We start from the raw sequence: 14,779 nt of genomic DNA on the forward strand, positions 1-14,779 counted from the left end.
GTCAGAATGAAAGAGGGGAAATGGTGGGCCGGAATACATCTGGGCACTTTCAGCTTGCATGGTAACTACTTGGTGGGCAATACTCCTGGGTGTGCTCGGCTTGCGTTGTGGGTAGTGGGTGGTCACCCTCACCCCTGGACTGCAGGGCTGGGTCATAACTAAAAGCACAAGACATGCTCCCAGAAATCTCCTTTCCAAGCAGGTTTTAGCTATGGTCAAAGACATAGACATGTTGAAGGTGACTTAATGCAGGTGGTTTGATGCAAAAATTAATTGCTAGGTTTTGAAAATATTGCCTTTATGAAAAGGTCATAGAACAAATAAGCAAAGAAAAAAATTGATAAGAAATGGAGATTGAAATCTCCATATACATATTAAATTTTGATTCTTATGAAACTGATTGCAAAGCTTAGCCCAGGTTCCCTAGTAAGGGAGACAGGAATTGTTTCTGACATGAACTCATGAGCTTCCCTTCCCCCCTGAGGGAGGAGCAGCCTTGCTAGGCCACAGATAAGGACATTGCAACCATCTGAAGACACCTGACAGAAGGAGAGGAGGACACCCTGCTCAGTGGACTTGGAAGGGGGCGGGGAGGAGATGAGAGAGGGAGGGGAGGATTTGGAGGGAAAGAGGGAGAGGGCTACAGCTGGGATACAAGTGAATGTATACAATTATTTAAAAATAAAAAAATATTAATTAAAAAATAATAAATAAAATCCAAGACAGCAAGGAAAAAAACAAAACAAAACAAACAAACAAAAAAAAAGAGCTTAGCCCAGGATTCTAGAACTTAAATTGGCCATAGAAAAGATAATAAGCGTTTACCATACAACCACAAAAGTCTTTTCTTGGATATTTGAACAACTGCAGGGACTGTGAGAAGGAAAGAATTGCTAAGTTACTAGCACACATATGCCATTCTATTAGCAGCATACATAGACATGGCCCAAATACACATAAGGCAGAAAACCTCACTGAAACCCCTCCTTTCCCCAGCTACATGCCTTCATAAGGAGCCTTACTTTAACATGGACAGTGTTATAGACTGAAGGTCAAACATCCCCTATGGGCTTTTGGGTTTGAACAATTAGTCATCAGTTGGTGTTGATGTTTGGAAGGTGTTGGCAACCTTCGAGATAAGGATTCTGGGTGAGAGAAACAGGTCACTGGGGGTTATAGCATTATTTGCCCTGCTTCTGGTACTGTTCTCTGCTTCTTGCCTGCTGTGATGTAATAAGCCAGCTTGCTCCCATCAGCAGGGACTGACTGAACCACTCCCACTGTGCCTTCCTGACCACGATGGACTAAGATCCTTTGAAACCATGTGTCAAAATAAAACCTTCCTTCTTTAAGTGGCATTAGTTAGGCATTCCATACAGTGACAAGAAAACACCTATTCTTATTCTCTTTTGGCAAAGGCAGACTAGGTTTCAATGGTAATTTGCTGTTGTAATATTAACTATTAAGCTATAGGAAACATTGATGTATTTGAATTATTTATTAGATGGAAAAATGTCCACCTGTTATTTCGTCATGGAGGATGCTAACTGTAGCAGGCTACTGAACTCTAGCTACGTCATGTCAGGAAAGTATTCCTAAGAATGCTTAAAGTGCTAAAGCTATCTTGGGTAAAACTGGTCTCTGGAACAGCCCTAAATTCCTAAAATAAACTGGTCTCTGCATCAGTTCCCATACAATGTGACCCTGAGCTAAAGGTTAACCATCTGACCAATTTCTCTGCTTCTGTAAACAATACTTGCTTTCGGCACACATCACAATTGCGTTACAATCTTTTTTTTTTTTCTTCTGCCAGTAAAAACACAAACCAATGGGAGGCTGTGGCTGCTTCTCTCTGACCTGCTTGGGACAGGCCCTATTCAGGCCTCTCAGAAGTTCTTCTCTTCTGGTACCTTATAACAATAACAATAACAATAACAATAGCAATAATAATAAAGTTCAGTAATCAGACTTCAATGTTGAGGTGTGGTCCTGTGATAGCTTGCTCACCTAGGATCCATGAGACCCTGAGTTTGGTCCCAAACAGAGAAGGGAGGGAAAGGGAATATAAATAAAATGACAGTCCTAACAGCCTTGCAAAGCATATGGAGTTGTTCATGTAAAAAATAAAAGTACACCACCCAGAAAAAGCCCCTTGGTCCATCGCAAAGGCACCTCACACTATAGCCTCCCATGCCTGTGGAGGTCTGCTCCAGGACATGCTCTATAACAGAATGCTGGGCTGCTCTGTTTCATCTGGACATTTGTTCCTACCATATCTCGGGAGGTTACCTGGCAATATAACATCAGTCAGACGGACAATAGCAAAAGATGGGCAAAGGGGAAGAAAAGATAAAATGATGTGTTCCAGAAACTATCAGAATGGATGTTGTGTGTGCACACACAATGCAGGGCAGCCTCCTTCTTGTGACAAACGCTGTCCTGCAGCAAGAGCACATCACACTCTCTGGAGTGTTCTTGGGAACATGGCTGTACCCAGACTAGTGGGACACAGACAAAAGGTTATTCTGTGAAACCCAGGGCTAACAGAGAAGTGCCTGTGGCATCCTGTCTTCATTTGAAGAGGTAGGCCTTTGTCTGCCAGTGTAGAAAAGGCCAGCCATTTTCAGGGCAGGTGGTAAGAATGAAACAACCAAACTGCAAGGAACGTAAATACTTACACCTACAAAATGCCCAGTGGGTCATCTGCATGTTTAGTCGTCAGGTGGATTTGGTTGCAGTAACCCTGCTCCCCATTAAAAATTCCATCCGCATCCCTGTTTCTGAACCTGTTCTCTTGGCAAACACACACTGTTAAAATTACTGCTAAAAAGGATTTTTTTTCATATAATTTTTTAAAGCATAGTTAAGGTTTATTATTACATTTAGTTGATATGGTTAGGATAGTCCAGCATTAGAAAGATAAGTAAATGTAAAAACATTTAAAATGTGCAAAAGTGAGGGTTCTTGAACCTTTTCTTTCTTTCTTTCTTTTTTTTTTTGTGAAATTGAGGAATCTATGTAAAGATGGAAAAAGAGAATTGCCTCCAGATTCTTCCTTTGACCTCCACACTTGAGCCATGGTTTGTTTGTGCTTTCACATGATCACCATGAACACACACACACACACACAAACACACAGTAAGAAATTAATAGCCCATGCAGACTTATATGTAAAATATTTAAACCCAAGTCATGACTAAGATTTATAGTTTAAATAGTTTTTTTTTTTAATCCAAATAATACTCATACATGAGTTGAGCTTTTAGGACTGTCCTGGAATGCTTCATGGACCAGGCCTCCTTGTCTAGTCTTTTTAGACCTGAGTCTCTGTGAGGCTACTTCAGTTGTTTATTCTTGGGCTAAGCTCATACTTCACTATTTAACTCATTTGCAAACATGATTGGGAGGATTTGGGTGGGCTGTTGGCACTCCTGAATGATTGTCCTCTTTCAGACTTTGACTTCATCTCTTTTTCTTCTTGTTTCCCTGTGCCCATGAAAACTTTGAGGTAAAGTTCTTCATGTTGTGTCTTTTTCAGGAGGTTGGGTATCAGGGGCTGCCTGGTTGCCTATTCCTTATATAGTCTTTCAGCCTCCCTGTTTGTGACTCCTGAGCTCCTGAGCTCCCCCTCCAACTCAAGAGAGTTTTGTGCATCCTTCTAGAGACATTTCTCCTCTCGGTGGCTCGTTACTTCTGTTTATTGGCTCTAAAGAGCTGTCTATGAGAGTTTGCAGGCATAATCCAGACTAAGCCACAACATGGACAGGGAGCTGGGTACCATGAGTCCTGTGCCAATGTTCACCAGACCAAATGCCAATATGAAGAAGGGATCTGGGTACCAAGTTTCACCTTTAGACAGAAAGAGGATCCCCTGAGAAGCTGACCACCCTCCAGTGAAGACCACACATCCAAGGACTTTTAGGTAGCACAAAATGGCCTTCACGAGAAAAAGAAGAGGTCAGAAAGGTAGGAGGTAGGAAGGCAGAGATGGGTCCGTATAGAGTTGGAGAGGGAAGGTGAATATGATCAAAATACATTGTATAAAATTCTACAAGAACCACTAAACATTTATTGATACTTCTGTCATCTCTTACCCATTTCATTCTGTCCATTCAAAGCCCCTGTTTCTTTTTACCATTACCATTTTCTTTTTCAGAGAAAATAATAATGAATATTGTATGGATATCATCATTAACAATGCATGTGCAAATAGGTGTGCCTCTCTCTGTGTGCCAGTGTGGGTGCACACACTGTACATTTGCCAAAACCTTGGTGAGCCTAGAAAAGGCTAGGTAACTCACAAAGCAACCTGCCACTTAGAGGACATCTGCTGTGTAATTATCCAAGGCCCATGAAATGTCTGGAAGTGAAACAAACTTTAGCAGTCTGAAATGTTGGATTTCTCTGACATCAAGTGCTGCAGAGCTCACAGATACCTCCAGGTGACTGTCAAGACTTCATGGTTTACCTGAAGCAGAGAAGTATCACTGCATTGCCTCCTCAGCTCATCTCAGGCACAATAGACCAGACACATGCACCGTCCACAAGTGCCAAGCTGCCTTTGGATTCTGGGTGGCATTTGACATCAATGTGAGGTGCATTTGCAATTGACCAAGGGCCTTATCCTGGGTAGTGTACTTTTATTTTTGTATATAAACAACTCCATATGTTTTGCAAAGCTGTTAGAACTGTCATTTTATTTAATCTTACTAATCCATGAGCATGGGAGATCTTCCTAGCTTCTGATGTCTTCTTCAATTTCTTTCTTCAGGAACTTGAAGTTCTTCTCATACAGGTCTTTGACTTGCTTAGAGTTACACCAAGATACTTTATATTATTTGTGGTGGTTGTGAAGGGTGCTGTTTCCATAATTTCTTTCTTAGCCCATTTGTCATTTGTATGCTGGAGAGCTACTGATTTTTTTAAAAATTAGTTTTGTATCCAGCCACTTTGTTGAAGGTATTTATCAGCCATAGGAGTTCTCTAGTGGAACTTTTGGGGTCACTTATGTAATCTATCATATAGTCTGTGAATAGTGATCCCAGTGAAACCAGGGACAAGACAAGGCTGCCCATTCTGACTGTATCTCTTCAATATAGTACTTGAAGTCCTAGCCAGAGCAATAAGACAACTAAAGGAGATCAAGAGGATACAAATCAGAAAGGAAGAAGTCAAAGTATCGCTACTCACAGATGATATGATCCTACAAATAACTGAAAAGGTCATAAGGCACTTTGCTTAGCATGCACAGCTGAAAAGCCATCTCTGCATCAAACAGGGTTGCCTAGGGATGTCCTTTGCCAGGCCAAAAACCTTGGACCCTCCATAGGTACAGTGAAGACAAAAAATAAGAATAGTAATGTAATAATAAGAATAAGGTGTTGTCTTTCCTCCGACCCCACAGACATGAGCATAAGGATCATCACACCCACAGGTCTTCAGAAGAAATCACCAGTAGAATCGATAAATTAAAGTGGATCAAGTAGGAGCATGCGCATTGAAAATACCCACGAGTCAAGCACAGATGTGAGCGATTATTGTCTGAAGAGCTACACATTGCGTGTCTTAGTTAAGTTTCTATCGCTGTGAAGAGGCACATGACCACAGCAACTCTTATAAAGAAAAGCATTTAATTGGGGCTGGCTCACAGTTTAGAAGTTTAGTCCATCATGATGCAGGTAAACACGGGGACACGTGGTGCTGGAGGAGGTGCCAAGAAGTCTACATCTGGATCCACAGGCAACAGGAAGAGAGAATGACTCTAGGCCAGGCTTGAGCTTCTGAAACCACAATGCCCACCCCTCAGTGACACACTTTCTCCAACAACGCCACACCTCCTTGTAGTGCCACACCTTCTGAGCCTATTTCCATTCAAAACACCCCATCTTGTAAAGGCCCTGCTGTAAAAACGCTGCAAAGTGAATGCTATGGACGCACTAAGAAGCTTGCAAATGTAAAAAATAATAGTTAAGATACCTTTCCAATGGTGTGAAAATGATCTTCCATTCTTAATAATACCGGCATTGTGACATTATCATTAATACTTGCTAAATAAGTAATAAAGAGAAGTGAATAATTTAAAGAAGATTCTATTACTCAAATGTTAAATTGCCAGTTCTTCGTTCCTTCGTTCCTTTTTGACGGTGTATTTATTCATTGGCTCACTAGGTGGCGCCAAACGCTCATTCATGTAGCACTCAGATTTTTTTTTTTTTTTTTTTTCCCCTAGATGCTTCCAGGGGACAGGGACAACCCTGTGACAACCCCTATCCCCACTCCAACTTCCCCAAAGTGATGGCTTAGACAAGAAGCCACTGAGGAGAAAACTCTCTCTCTGAGTCTCTCTGTCTCTGCAGAATCCAGATTTTATTTTTTTTACTCTTCAATTTTTTAATTTAATTTTTATTTTTTTTACAATTTGTTCATTTAATATCCCAAATGTAGGCCCCTCTCTAATCTCCTCCCTGTCCCACTCTCCCTCCTTCTTCTCTCCTATCCCCTTCCCCTAGTCCATTGAAAGGGAGAGTTCTCCTCCCCTAGCTTATCAAGTCTCATCCGGACTGCCTGGATCCTCTCTTCCTCTGTGGCCTGGCAAGACCTCATCGCCAGGTAGAAGTGATCAAAGAGCAGGCAACCTTAAAAGAGTGATGGTGAAGTGCAGCTCTCCACAGTAGATGTTTTCTGGAGAGGTTCTGGGAGGGGAGGGGGACTCAGTTCTATTTAAGGGGTGGGCCACTGAGAGTTTGACAAGAAAAAATAATCTTATTTTTGTTTTTACTTTTTTGTTCTGTTGATGGAGGGCAGACATAGAAGGACGGACTGGGAGGTGAGTGTGAGCGACATGCATGGTGTGCAAGTCCAAAAGAATCAATAAAAATGCTAAAAAAACAAACAGGAAAGTGTTGGGGGCTACATAGATTAGAAGATGCTTATCTAACACGCGTATTGGCTTCGGTGCTGGGTGTGATTTTTCAATTACAGCCTCTATCATAATATATAAAATATCTCTGTCCAAATCATGAAATTTAAGAGGGCATCAAGAGGGCCAGGCAGATGGCTCAGCTAGGAAAGCTGCCAACCTGGTTTGGATCCATAGGACTCACGTGATGGAGAAAGAGAACCAACCTGTCCTCTGAGTTCCGCACGCGTACTGATGTGCACGCAGTCGCGAGACATACAAAAAAGTAGATAAATAGGTGAATTGACAAAAACCTTTGAGCACATAATGTCCCTATTAAGGGACATTTAGCAATCGGTTCATGAAAATGTGATGACAGATTAAATTTCCAAGTTCTGGCTATGAAGAGAACTCAGAACAGAGGTTAAGAGCATGTATTGATTTTGCAGAAGTCTGGGTTTCAGTTCCCCAGACTCATGTTGGGAAACTCAAAAACTGCCTGTAAGGTAACTCCAGATCCAGGGGACATAATAATAACGGCCTTCATGGAGACATAGACACATAGTTTAGAGATGAAACCCCCCAAAATATTTTATTTTTATTTCTATTAGATCTTTACAAAATTAAACATTTTATTTCTCATTTTCTTTAGTTCTTTGGTACTTTAGAAGATGTTTAGATCCTATCTTTCCCCTCCCCCAACTCCTCTCAGATCCAGCCCTGCTTTCTCTACCCACCAAACTTTGTGTTAAAAAAAAAAAAATTATCAGCCAGGCCTGGTGGTGCACACCTGTAATCCCAGCACCCGGGAAGGCAGAGGCAGGTGGATTTTTGTGAGTATGAGGCCAGCCTGGCCTGCAAAGCGAGTCCCAGTCAGCCAAGGCTACACAGAGAAACCCTGTCTCGAAACAAACAAACAAACAAACAAACAACACAAAATAATTTATCAAGTCCGGTTTATGCTGCCAACATATTATTGGATGCGTAGCCTTCCGTGGAAGCACGGTTCTCTTACCAGAGGCTACACTCCACAGGAGACTCTCTCTCTCAGCTTCATTGGGTAGGAGTTGGACTTCACATCCATCTCTCTTCTCTAGTTTGTGATTCTGTTTGGCTTGAACTTGCACGGGTCTGGTGCGTTTCAGCACAGCTGCTGTGAGTTCACGTGTGGGACTTCCTTGCTCCATCCAGGAAGCACTGTTTCCTTGCATTCATCCTCCATCCCTAGCTCTCAGCATCTTTCTGCTCCCTCTAGTGTAATGACCCCCGAGGCTTGGAAGGGAGTATGAGAGAGATACCCTGTTTAGTGTTGATCATTAAATGCTCTGCTCTTCTCTGTGCTTTGACCAGTTGTGACGTCTCTACGCTAATAACCACTTATTTTAAATAGACGCTTCTCTGAAGAAGGCTGAGGGATGTATTAATCTATGGTTATAATGACAAATCATTAAGATTCAGTTTAATACTACATCCATTAGTATTATGTTACCCCCTGGGAGCTATGACCCTCGGGGCCACAGATTTGTGGCCCACAATGGTGCTTGATACGAGTTTCGTTTTCTGGAGTCTGACTTCAATCTAGTCATAAAGTAGTTGATTCTTTCCATGATGATCATGTACCAGTGGGCGCGCCTTGCTAGGACAGTCATTATTCCAAGTCTTACAATGATCAACTTTTACTTTAAAAGTAAAAAGTACTTTTGTTACATTTTTGAAAAAAATATTTCTTTAAAGACCCTGTCACATGTTCAAATTTCAAATGCTTTTCACATTTATATATTTGTGTGTGTGTGCGCACACACACCATTACATGTTCATGGAGGTCAGAGGAAAACTTGTGGGTGTTTTTCTCTTTCTACCACAGGTGTTACAGTGATTGAATTTAGGCTGTCATGCTTGGCAGCAAGTACCTTTTTCTGTTGGGTTATCTCACCAGCCCATGTTCACACTAAAAAAATTATTTGTGTTGTTTAATTTTTTCATACATGCATGCGAGTAAAATGTGTCTTGAGCAAATCCACCATCAGTTTCTCCCCACCGATTTCTCTCCTACTTTTCCACTTTCCCCTACCAACTTCATGTGCGTTGTTTTTAAACCAGCTGAGTTCATCTAGTGCTACCTGTTTGGACATGGGTATAGGTCTATTGTTGGAGCATGGCTGATCTCTTCAAGGTCACATCCTTGAAGAAAAGTGCCTCTTACTCTACCAAACAACTGTCATTTGCTAATAACTTCTCAGCTGGGGTAGGAGGCCTTATACATAAAAGGAACCAGACTCAATTTGGAAGGTCACGAGAGTGTTTCTCAGAGGTTTTTTTTTTTTTGTTTGTTTGTTTTTGTTTTTTTGTTTTTTTTTTTTATAAATACAATGTCATTAGATTGATGGCACTGTTTGATTTCTGCATTAACTGCATCACCACTAACCTAAAATTGCAACCCACTATCAGACTAACTTGTTTCTTTAACTGAAAAAATAAATACAGTTTGGCTATGAGTCTCAGTATCTGGTTTGATAGTCAAACTTTGGGCAGAGTGCAGGGAATCTTATGAAAGAAGGGGGAGATAGAAAGACCTAGAGGGGATTTGAGCTCCACAAGGAGAGCAACAGAACCGAAAAATCTGGGCCCAGGGGTCTTTTCTGAGACTGATACTCCAACCAAGGACCATGCATGGAGATTACCTAGAACACCTGCACAGATGTACCCTATGGCAGCTCAGTCCACTGATAGGGGAGAACCTCCTCCCCTTCCATCTGACCCTAGCCTATCAGGTCTCATCAGGACTGGCTGCATGACAGATACTGATTTGTTTTTCAATCCCATCACTTATTTGAGTGAGTTCTGTAATCACAGATTAATAATAATAATTATACTAGATATTACACAAAATTTTGGTTTTAACTGATTTAACAGATGTAATATAGTTCTTTGAACATAATAAAATATTAAAAAGGTTTTGGTTTTTTAGTTTTTAATTTTGTGAATATGTGTCTGCTTGTGTTTGGATATGGCCATGTGAGTGCAGCACTCTTAGAGGCCAGAAGAAGGTGTCAGTTCCTCTGGATGTTGGGAAGACAGGTGACTCTGAGCTGCCCACTGTTATGGGTGCTGGCAATTGAACTCAGCTTCTCTGGAAGAATAGTATGTGTTCTTAACTGTAAGGAAGTTCATTAAGCAGAATGGTTCCCCAGAGTCATACCTTGGTTTGTCACTGGGATGTTAGGAGGAGTGGTAAAAGTTGCTAATGTCCCTCATGGGAAAATTTTTTTTTAACAACAGCAGGAGTTTTTGGTGTGCTTTGGTCTGAATACTCATTCCCCATTGCCCAGCCAAGATACTGAAAACTATTTCTGAAGTGATGATAATGAGATGTGAGGCTCACATTCTAAATGTTTGGTCCCCAGCGGGTGGTATGATTGTGAGAAGTTCTGGAAACTTTATGATGCGGGGTCTAGCTAAAGGATGTAGTTCACTGAAGATGGACGCTTCAGAACACCTTGTCTTTGGGCCCCTCCTAGCTCTCACTTGGCTTCCTAGCTATTCTAAGGTTGAATAACAGCCTCTTCCATGTGCTCCTCTAACCATGATGTTCCTCCCCAATCCATGAAGCCCGGCAGCACTCTTTGTGGGCTGAAACAAATCCTTCCAACACTAAGCTGTTCTGGTCGGGTGTTTTGGTTACAGCTCACAGCTGCGCTGAAGTAATTGATACAGGAATGCCCTGCTTTTGTGAGTGAGATTTTAATCTTTTTCCTAAAAGGTCTGCAGGAGCTTGTTTTTTACCCTAGCCATGCGAGAACACATGGAAGGTACTACTTACGTGAAAACAGTTTCTTATGAGCTATCAAATCTTCTGACATTTTGATCTCGGATTTCTCAGACTTCAGAGTGATCAATAGTGAGTTTTGATTGTCTGAGGTTTCTTTTTTTTCAAACTATCTTGAATGATTAAGATACTTGGGCTTTCTGTGGTGCAGGCCCTTCTTTTACTTTGATGTATAAAATTAGAGGTGTTATTAACTGCCACCACTAAATTTGTAGTAAACACTGATGCACTGTTTTTTGTTTTTTTTTTTTTTTACAAGAACTTGACAGACATGCTGTCTGAAATTTGGAAACTGGCGAAAGTGGTTGTTGGCTGATCTTTCCATGCAGTGCTGGCCTTCATATTATAGTCTGGACAATCAACCTCTATGGAAGCACAGGTTAGCTTGCAGACTGTCTAAAAGATTTCTTATTATTTATTATTTTGTGTGTGTGTGTGTGTGTGTGTGTGTGTGTGTGTGTGTGATTGTAGAGGCTAGAAGAGGGAGTTGGGCCACGCATGTCTGGAATTACAGGCATTTGTGAGTGGCTGTAGGAGAGCGCTGGAACTGAGCTTGGGTCTTCTGCAAGAGAAGCAAGTGCTCTTCATTGAGGAGCCATTTCTTCAACCTCAACTTCTAGATTGTTTTCAGTGGACAGAGCCATGATTTCTGTTATTAATCAGGGAACCCAAAGATAGTGGTGAATGACCCCATTAAACAGAAACCAATTTTGTACCTATTACAACAATATTTCAACATTTTCCCCTTAAATATTTTGTAGATGCATAAATTCTTAAGTGATTTTTAACTTAGTTTATCTTATTGGTTCTTTCACTGAGTAGTAGGTTAAATTATTTTTGCACATATTAATTTTAAATATGCATGAGTGTAACAGGTTTCAATTAGTATAAAAGTCAATCCCAAATTGATCAAGTACCTAAATATACAATCTGAACCTCTAAACCTATTAGAAGAAAACAAGGGAGATACTTTAAAACATTGGTGTACGGTAATGAGTTTCTGAAGAGGAACAGAAAGCACAGGAAACAAAAGCAAAACTTGATGAACAGGAGTATGGAAACCTTAAAAGTTTCTGCACAGCAAATGAATCTATCAGCATCATCAAGAGGTGACCTATAGAATGCAAGAAAATATTTGCTAACTATTTATTTGACAGAGGGGGTAATACTTATAATATATAAGGAGCTAATAATAAAGTAACAACAAAAAGAAGCCCAATTCATAATAGGGAAAACACCTGAATACTTTTCAAAATAAGAAATATGTGCTTCCCATCAATAGCTCAGCTGGTAGAACAGAGGACTGTAGTAAACATACTAAAATCTATAGTCTTAAAGAAGCTAAACAACAAGGAGGACCCTAAGAAAGATGCTTAATCCCCATTCAGAAGGGCAAGCAGGATGGGTATCAAAAGTTGGAGAAGACGGGGAACAGGATAGGAGCCTACCACACAGGGCCTCTGAAAGACTGTACCAGCATGGTATTGAAGCAGATACTGAGACCCATAGCCAAACTTTGGGCAGAGTGCAGGGACTCTTATAGAAGAGGGAGATTGAAAGACCTGGAGGAGACAGGAGTGCCACAAGGAGACCAATAGAGACAAAAAAAAAAAAAAATTCTGGGCCCAGGGCAACCTGCAGAGACTGATGAATCAACCAAGGACCATACATGGAGAGAGAGACCTAGATTCCCTGCTCAAATGTAGCCCATGGGCAGCTTAGTCTCTATGTAGGTTACCTAGTAAGGGGAGCAGGGGCAGTCACTGGCATTAATTTGGTTGCCTGTTCTTTTATCACCTTCCCCTGGTGAGGTGGCCTTACTAGGCCACAGAGATAGAGGATCCAGGCAGTGCTGATGAGACCTGATAGGCTAAGGTCAGATAGTAGGAGAATAGGAGCTCCCCTATCAGTGGACTAGGGGAGGGGCAAAGGGGAGAAGAGGGAGGGAGGGTTTGACTGGGAGGAGATGAGGAAGGCTGCTACAAGCAGGATGCAAAGTGAATAAATTGTAAAAAATAATAATGATGATATCATAAAGAAAAAATCAGTATTAAATGAGAAAGTGAAAGAAAGAAAAATGTGTAATTCAGATAATTCAATTCCTCTTTAATAAAAAATTATTGTAAATAGAAAGAAAGAAATACACATCATTATCAAATATAGGAAACACATAATATTATTAAGACATTTATGGAATGGTAAATCAAAATTATAATAAGATATAATTTTACCTCAGTTAAAACAGCTATTATTAACAAGCATGGATACAAAAACAAAACAACAACAAAAATACCAATGTGGAGGTTCCTAAAGAATGAAAATGTATATCTACCTTGTGATATATCTACTCCACTTTCAGCTGTGTGTCTGTCTGTGTGTATGTGTGTGTGTGTGTGTGTGTGTGTGTGTGTAAAATCAGTGCAATGAAGGGATACAGAAGATCACCTGAGATACCCATCTTTGCAGAGTGAGAAACTACCAGATTCTTGGACATTCCATTCATAGCCAGCCATTGTTGGGTTAGCTAGACCACAGCTGTGAGTCATTCTAATAAATCCCCTTGATAGATAGATAGATAGATAGATAGATAGATAGATAGATAGATTAATTGACAGATAGATATTCCATAAGTTTTGTTATTCTACAGAACCCTGACTATTACAAGTAGACTATAGATAATGGCTAGATTTTACACACACACACATACACACACACGATAGATAGATAGATAGATAGATAGATAGATAGATAGATAGATAGATAGATAGAGATAGACTGGGACATGAAAGTAGAAGGCAAAGTACTTGGAAAGAAGCAGTAGTAGAAGCACATATGTGCATGCGAGCACATGTATGTATATCAGTATAATAAAGGAATTCTTCCTGAATGTGTTTATTTTAGTACTAGTAACAATATCAGAGATATAAAATCAGCCTTGGTGCCTATCAACCAATAAATGAAAGGTGTGTGTTTACACAATGACATATTATTGATCCAGAAAAAGTAAAATCCTATCAAATACAGAAAAATAGAACTTTAGGATATTATGCTAAATGAAACAGGACAAACACGGGAACAAGTTCTGTGTTTTTTCACATGTGGAAGTTATCTCTCCTTGTCTCTCTTGTTCTCTCTTTTTTGAGACAGAGTCTCTTCTTGTAGCCTTGGCTCTCCTGGACTTGCTTTGTAGACCAGGCTGTCCTTGAATTCATAGAGATCTGCCTGCCTCTGTCTCCCTGAGTGTTGGGATTAAAGGAGTGCACTACCACACCAGGCCACATGTGAAAGTTAAAAAAAAGTTGACTTGAAAGTATAAATCATGATTACTGAAGATTGAGAAGCTTCCATAGTAAAAGCTTCCATCTTATCAGTCTCTGCTGTATTTAGATTTGGAAATGTAACACTGAACCCCATTAACATACAAAATAAATACGTGTTAGTAAAACAATTAAAAACACATATGGTACACTTTAAAATCCAATAAGACAGACTTGACAGGTCTCTATGTAGAGGATGCCATTCTCATATTTGTGTGTTCTGTTTTCTTTTCTTTTATAACTTATCTTTAATGCTGTAAGTTCAATGGCGGATGCCAATCTATGTTAATATTCATGAACTCCTAATGGCATATAGAAAAAAAAGTAACAACAAATTCAAATCAAAACTACCCTGAGATTTCACCTTGCACCCATCAGAATGGCTAAGGTAAAAAACTCAAGTGACAATACATGCTGGAGAGGATATGGAGAAAGGGGAACCCTCGCCCATTGCTGGTGGGAATGTAAACTTGTACAACCACTTCGGAAATCAATCTGGTGCTTTCTCAGACAATTACAAACAGTGCTTCCTCAAGACCCAGCTATACCACTCTTAGGCATATATCCAAAAGATGCTTAACTACACACAAGGACATTTGCTGAACCATATTCCTAGCAGCTTTATTCGTAACAGCCAGAATCAGGAAACAACCCAGATGTCCCTCAACTGAGGAATAGATACAGAAATTGTGGTACATTCACACAATGGAATGCTACTCAGCAATTAAAAACAAGAAA

This window comes from Meriones unguiculatus, chromosome 6 (genome assembly GCF_030254825.1).
Source record: "Meriones unguiculatus strain TT.TT164.6M chromosome 6, Bangor_MerUng_6.1, whole genome shotgun sequence".
In the NCBI taxonomy this organism is placed as follows: domain Eukaryota; kingdom Metazoa; phylum Chordata; class Mammalia; order Rodentia; family Muridae; genus Meriones; species Meriones unguiculatus.